Below are 7,001 nucleotides of genomic sequence, written 5' to 3'. Positions count from 1 at the left end.
AGAAGTTGACAACGCGGGAACCATGGGGGAACACCTCTGCTGTCCCCCCTCCCCTCCTGCCCCGAGCCCCACCAGGGCCCTACCACTGCCACCACAGCTCCCTCTCCTGACTCTGTGCTCCTGGTTTTGGTTTCTCTCTCTTTTTCTTACTTGGATGTCTTCTCCTGTTTTCCTTTTAAATTTTCAAATCATATGGTTTCTGGCCATATACATTTTAACTTTGCTCTCCTGTTTTTTTGAGGGCATGGGATGGTGAGGGGATTAGTATTTTGTTTGTGGTTTTTTGGTGGTTTGTTTTATTTTTTCTTATTTTAAGGAGCCTTGTGGGCCAGGAGGGAATCAAATTCCAGCCACACTTGATGGTAGAAATCTGATTTTTATTGTTATAACAGAATTTATTTTCTCAAGCATTAAATGAACTTTAAGCTGTGAGGGGAATTGTGGCAATGGCCTAATCATTGACTTGGGCTTCCTTTTCTGGGGTGGCTTCTCTGCGGACTTTTTTCGGCTATTGGGAGAAGTGTCAGACTTCCCTGATCCGAGCTGTCCTCAAATGCCAAGGGATCTCTATGGAGAGGCTCCTGGTCCCATGGAGGATGGGAAGGCTGGGGCTGAAATACAGGGAGAAACACACTTTCCATCCCTGCAGCGGGGTCTTTTTTTCGTCTGGCTGTGCGTGTTTTTCTATTTTTATTTTTTATTTTTAATTAAAACTTGTTTTAATTCCTGCGGAGAGAGTGTGGGACTTGAGGAGAAGAGAGGGGCGCACAGAAACTGGAGTTTGGTGTTCTTTCAAGAGCGATGGCTCTTGCTCTCTCCTTCCCTCATGCAACCCCAATAAGATCCACCGTACATGCACAACCCCTTCCTGCCCTCTCCCACCCGTCTCCCTTCTCCCTCCCCCCCCATTTTAGTTGTTTTTAAATATAATTTAGGAATACTCAAGCTGCTTTGTGGCACTTGAGGCTTTGAAACACAATGATCACCACTGCGACCTATGGCCTGTAGCAGACACACTGTCACTGTAGTGTGGAGCCGATGGGTTGTTGGCAGGGCGGGGAGGGTGGGGTTAGTCTTTGTTTTGTTTGTTTTTATCCTTTCTATTTAACACTTTGTTTCTCCTCCCTATTTTTTTCCTAATTTATTTACCCCTCTTACTGTCTCTCTCTTTTTTTTAATTAAAGAGCAAAACTTTTTATTACTTTGTAATTTAAAAAAACAAAAAAAAAACCTGACGAACTTTGGGGGGGATTTTGTACTTTTTTCCTGTGTAAATATTGGACTTTTTTGAGCTTTATCGTGGTTGTTAATTTGAAGTAATAAAGTAGAAAATGATAAAGTGACGCCAGCATCTGTTATTTCTTCCCATCCCTTGCATCCTTGCTGTGAGTGATGTCTTAGATGCAGGAAGCCCTGTCTTGTGGCCAAACCTGTTCCTGAGTTCCAGGAATGAGTTTGATCATGATTACTGAAAAAAAAAAAAAAAAGACGTAGGGCTGGAGCGACTAAAAATAAGCCTGAGCTGATCTCTGCAATTGCAACCTTGGAACGACGGGAGCTATGTGAAATCCGATTCAGAATCTCTTGGTTCCTGGAGCTGAACCGCCTCTGTCTGGTGCCTCTGGCTTTGAGAAGGAATGGGATGGGACCTGTTGGCTTTGGGTGTACACTGAGTTTTACAGAAGTGGACCCTGGGGTTTGTGTTCTTCTGCTTTCTTCTGTCCTCAAATGGTGGAGGAAGAGGAAGGAGGGGCTGGAGTAACAGCCCTGAGCACCCGACGGCAACACTGTGGCTGATGCCAACATGCTGGACTCTATGTAAAATGGCACCTGCTCCTTCAGTTTGGGTTTCTGCTCCTCTTATGCCTGATCTGTCGGGCAGTAAATTACTATATTTTAATACTGATTTATTTCAAAATTGCTGTTCTTATAGTTGTGGTTCTCTGCAATGTCTGGGTGAAAGGCTGGTTTCTTGTAGGCTGCATGAAAACTCTTGAAAACTGATTTTCCAGAAACACCTGCTGGGACTAAGTGATGAACCCTGGTGACTTGGCAAATTCCTGGCATGCCTGTTCTCTGCCAGCTGAGCAGGGAGAGCTGCTCCTTCATCTGCCTGTAGCGAGGGGTTTCCAACTCCTCAGAGGAGAGGAATAAGAGGGAAGGGCAGTTCTGAGGCAACGGGGTGCTGTTGTGTCGCCTCTGTCCTGCATGGTCCTGCCTCCGTTTTGAGTGTGGTTTTGAGCAGTTGGAATTAAATCATAGAATTATGGAATGGTTTTGGTTGGAAGGGACCTTGAAGTTCCAACCCATCTGCCTTGGGCAGGGACACCTCCCACTGGATCAACATGTGCAAAGCCTTGAACACCTCCAGGGAGGGGGCATCCACAACTGGCCAACCTGTGCCAGCGCCTCACCGCCCTCAATGAATTCTTTCCTGACATCTAATCTAAATCTGTCCTTTGTCAGCTCAAAACCATTCCCCTTCCTCCTAGCCCTGCGCTTTCTAACAAGTGAAATGACCTCTTCCCTTCTAAAGCCCGTTTTCCTTGGGAAAAGAGGAAAGTTGCCTCTGCCTCACTCCTCCGTTGCCCAGGGAAGTCATGGATGCCCCAGTCCTGGAGGTGTTCAAGGCCAGGTTGGATGGGGCTTTGAGCAACCTGATCCAGTTGGAGGTGTCCCTGCCCATGGCAGGGGTTTGGGGCTGGATGGGCTTTAGGTCCCTTCCAACCCAAACCATTCCCTGACACTGTGATCTCCGCACGGTGCCTCTGCCAAGCGTGTGGGGCTGAGGTGGCTGCGTTTCGCAGAGGAGCTCTGGTTTGGGACAGGAGCCGCCATTTGGAAGGCGGGGGGGGGGGGGGGGGGGGGGGGAGGGAGGAGGGAGGAGGGAAGGGGGAGGAGGTGCGAGGCCCTAATGTTGACGCTGCGCCTTTAAGAGCCGGGTGGTGACGTCACCCCCTTCGCCCGCCTGACGGCGTGGCGCGAAGCGGGCGTGGCGCGCGCAGTGGGCGTGACCTTTCGGAGTGGGCGGGGCTTTTGGTGCGCACGCGCCGTGGAAGGCCTAGCGTCGCCATGGGCTACTGAGCCCCCGCGCCGGCACCGGCGCTTGTCCAGCCGCCCGCCCGCGGGGCGGCAACCGACCCCACCATCCCCCTGCAGCGCCCGGCCTGCCGCGAGGGGAGACCGGGCGGGGCGGGACCGAGCGGCCGCGCCGGAGGAGGAGGGGGCGACGGTGAGCCCCTCCCCAACCTCCCCTTCCCCCTCAATCTCACCTTCCTCCCCTTCCTTCCCTCCCAACCTCCCCTTCCCCAACCTCCCCTTCCTCCTCTCTTCAACCTCCTCTTCCTCCCCCCAACTCATTTTCCTTCTCTCCCACTTCACCTTTTCCCCCCCCAAATTCCCCTTCTCCCCCCCACCCCCGCTTCTTCCCCCCCACCTCCTCTTCACCCCTTCCCTTCCCCTCCTCCCCCTACGTTGTGGCCGTGACCCGCATCCTCCCCAATCCCTCTCCTTCTGCTCCTCCCGTTCCCCGGCGTGGCCTGTGCGGTTCCCTCTGACCCCTGTGTCCCTCCTCCCTGACAATGCGATCCCTCAGCATCGTGCACTCCCTCTTGATGCAGCCCCCCAGTCCCCTGCCCCATCTCCTAGTTCGAGCCCCCTGTTTCCCCCCGGTGCAGCCCTCCAGCTCCATCCTTCAGTTCGAGCCCCCTGTTCCCCCCTGGTGCAGCCCTCCAGCTCCATTCTCCAGTTCGAGCCCCCTGTTTCCCCTGGTGCAGCCCTCCACCCCCTGATCCAGTGTCCCCATCCCCCGTTTTGAGCCCCGTTTCCCCCTGGCACAGCCATCCCCTGGTGGAGCCCCGCAGCCCCCCAACCCCATGTCACCATCCCCCGGTGCAGCCCCACAGCCTCATGTCCCCATCACTCGGTTTGAGCCCTGTTTCCCCCTTGCACAGCCCCCCAGCACTATGCTCTCCCGGGTTTAAGTCTCCTTTCCACCCCCCCGGTGCAGTCCCTCAGCCCCATGCCCCAACCACACGGTGCAGCCTCCCAGCACCATGCCCATCTCCTCCAGTACGGCCCCCCAGCCTCCTGCTCCCCTAGCCCTCCTCCCCATTCCCCCGTGCAACTCGCACACATTCTCCCACTGTGTCCCCCCCTGTGCCGCCCCCACCGTTCCTCCTCCACCCACGGTGCACGTTCCCCTTGTGTGGCTTCATATCTACCCCTGGTCTACGCCTCCCCACCAGCTCCTAGTGTGCCTGCCCCCCTCCATGCATCCCACACAGTCTGTTCCCTAGGATTCCCCTGCTGCAGCCCACTCCATCTCTCCATCACACACAGACATATTGCTCCAGCACAGCTCCCGCACCCACCTGGTGCTGCTTGGTGCCTTTGGGTGGGTGTCGCTGTCTGCGAGGGTGTGTTTGTCCCCAGGCGGGCTGTGAGCAGAGCAGACCCCAGCAGGATGGTGGTGGGCACCATACTTGTGTTTGCCGTGCCTCCTCTGGTTCAGGCTGCGTGGAGCACCAGGCACTCTGTGTGTGTGTGTGTGTGTGTGTGTGTGTGTGTGAGAGTGCGCTGATGTGGGGATGTGAGGAGCCTGTTACTGTGCCCATGTGCTTCTATGTCACAGGTGAGTTATGATCAGTCTTGTTTGGATGCTCACGGTGGCATCAAATGTCAGGTGCTCCTTGAGGGCTAATTCAGTCTTGGCAGTGGCAGCGTGTTGTGGAAGGAAAGCTTTGCAAGAACATGTGCATGGTTGAGTCCTGAGGAATTGTGAACTAGGAAAGGGACTGGAGTGGTTTCAGGGACAGCTCTATGAAGGCTGCTTGGAATGCCACAAAGCTGTCAAGAGTGGGAGGAGTAGTGGGAATTCTGAAGGAAATAGTGAAGATAGTTCCTCCTTACAGAGAGTTTGAAACCGTTTTTGCCGTGTAAGGAGCTTGAACAGGAGTGATTGTTGAAGACATGGAGAAGCTTCCCCAGAGAAAAGACTGTTTACCTCCCTTGAAGAGAAAAATAGAAGGTATTGATCAGTAATAGAGTGAAGGCTAACAGGATGAATAGAAATGTCTATTCCCTGTCCTGCAAGAAGAAGACAACAATCAATGTAAATGTAATAAAGCATACATCCCGCCCGCAAAGAGTTGGCTTTTTTAACACAAGTGGAAGTTACCCTTGAGTTAAAGAGCTTAGCAGCCTTCCTTAAATGGAGCAGAGATTTCTCTAGAAATGTTTGTGTAACTCAGGTTTGTAACACTAAAGATTTGGTTTTGTGTGGTACTTTTGGAAAAAACAAACTCTCAAATTTTTAGGATGCTGGCGAATTACTAAACAATAAGGCTTTAGGGAGAGCTTCTTTTATGGTGAAGGTATTCTACAAAGGCCTGCTTCAGGCATTTTTTTTTCACCATTTTCCCCAAGAAAATGGGTTTTGAATCTGCTCTTGTCTTGTGGATCAGTTTTCAGTACTATCATTGTTATGGTTGTGCTGTAAACCTAAGCAACATAGATGAAGCAGGTATCTGTCTCTGCACCTGGAGCAGAAGTGATGTGGTCTTGCTGTAAAATGATCAGGAAAGGATTGCTAATGAAGTCAGTGTTTCCAGCCAGTTTGGTGGTGTGGGAAGTTGTTTTCCTCTGTTTTCTGCTCAGGTCTCTACAATCAGTTCGGAGTGCTGAATGGGTTATATTCTGGAAATGTGGAGCAAGAGGGAGAACGCCTCCCAGTCACTCAGGCATCTTTTGTACTTTTATTTGTTCATGTCCTTGGGAAACATGGCAGTTAGAAGGGGAAGATTCTTAGACAATCATGCATTCGCCAGCTGCGTGAAGTTCAACAAGGGCAAGTGTTGGATTTTGCACGTGGGGCATGGCAACCCTGGGTATACACACAGACTGGGGAGTGAGAGGCTGGAGAGCAGCCCTGCAGAAAGGGATCTGGGTGTTCTGGTTGACGGTAAGTTGAACATGAGCCAACCGTGTCCTGGGATGCATCAAGCATGGCATTGCCCACCAACTGAGGGAGGTGATTGACCTGCTCTGCTGGTATGGCCCCGCCTCGAGTCCTGCGTGCAATTTGGGGGCGCCACCAGGTGAGAAGCATATCAAGCTACTGGAGAGTGTCCAGAGAAGGCCACAAAGTTGTTGGAGAGTTTAGAGGGGAAGCTGCGTGAGGAGTGACTAACGTCACTTGGTCTGTTCAGCCTGGAGAAGAGGAGACTGAGAGGGGAACTCATCGCAGTCTACAGCTTCCTCAGAAGGGGATAAGGAGAGGCAGGTGCTGATCTTTCTGGTGACCAACTATAGGACCTGAGGAAATGGCAGGGAGACGTGCCAGAGGAGGTTTAGGCTGGATATTAGGAAAAGGCTCTTAACCCAAAGGGCGGTGGAAGACTGGAACAGGCTCCCCAGGGAACCAGTCATGGTGCCAAGCCTCACAATATTCAGGAAGCATCTGGACAATGCCCTCAAACAAATGGTGCGGGGACAGGAGTTGTACTCGATGATGCTTGTGGGTCCCTTCCAACTGAGAGCATTCTAGGATTCTCTCAATAAACTGGTCAGAAAATAAAGTCCAGAGAGACTAGCTTGTTTGGATAATGAAAGCATTCTGAGCTGTCTGGTTCCTAACAATTTGACAGAATCTATCTAGAAATCTGCCTTGTTCTCTGTCAGCTTATTTGCCTGTTCGCCAGTAGCAGGCTGGGAGATGAGCTTTTGCGGTTTGCAGTTGTGGGATTAAGGGTCTGTTCTTCTTGTGGATAAAAGAAGGATAAATTGTTGGGATTTTCCCCCTAAAATGTCATTCCTTTTCTCTATCCTGTTCTACTGCTGAGTTAACTGAAACATCTAATAATCATGTTTTGACTTAAGACAACAACCTTTTAATTTCCATGTGATGGAACTTACCCTTCATTCCTCCTCCCCTCCCATTTTGAGTCTGCGTTTGTTTGCAGTGGTGGAGATGAGTTCTTGCCTGCTTCTTCTAGCAGAAG

At 51.5% G+C, this 7,001-nt stretch overlaps 1 protein-coding gene across 1 annotated transcript in view; it reads left to right on the top strand.

Annotated features, from left to right (window-relative positions):
• The first annotated feature begins 3,029 nt into the window (after window positions 1-3,029).
• Window positions 3,030-7,001, top strand: part of TMEM184B (transmembrane protein 184B) — a 38,925-nt gene continuing 34,953 nt past the window's right edge. Inside the window, exon 1 of the mRNA XM_054067116.1 lies at window positions 3,030-3,232. The gene's annotated coding sequence lies outside the window, so the exon portion shown is untranslated. The remainder of the gene's footprint in view (window positions 3,233-7,001) is intronic.

Source organism: Cuculus canorus, chromosome 1, assembly GCF_017976375.1.
Source record: "Cuculus canorus isolate bCucCan1 chromosome 1, bCucCan1.pri, whole genome shotgun sequence".
Taxonomy (NCBI): domain Eukaryota; kingdom Metazoa; phylum Chordata; class Aves; order Cuculiformes; family Cuculidae; genus Cuculus; species Cuculus canorus.
The sequence above is the reverse complement of the archived record's forward strand: the minus strand, read 5'-3'. Positions and strand labels throughout refer to the sequence as shown.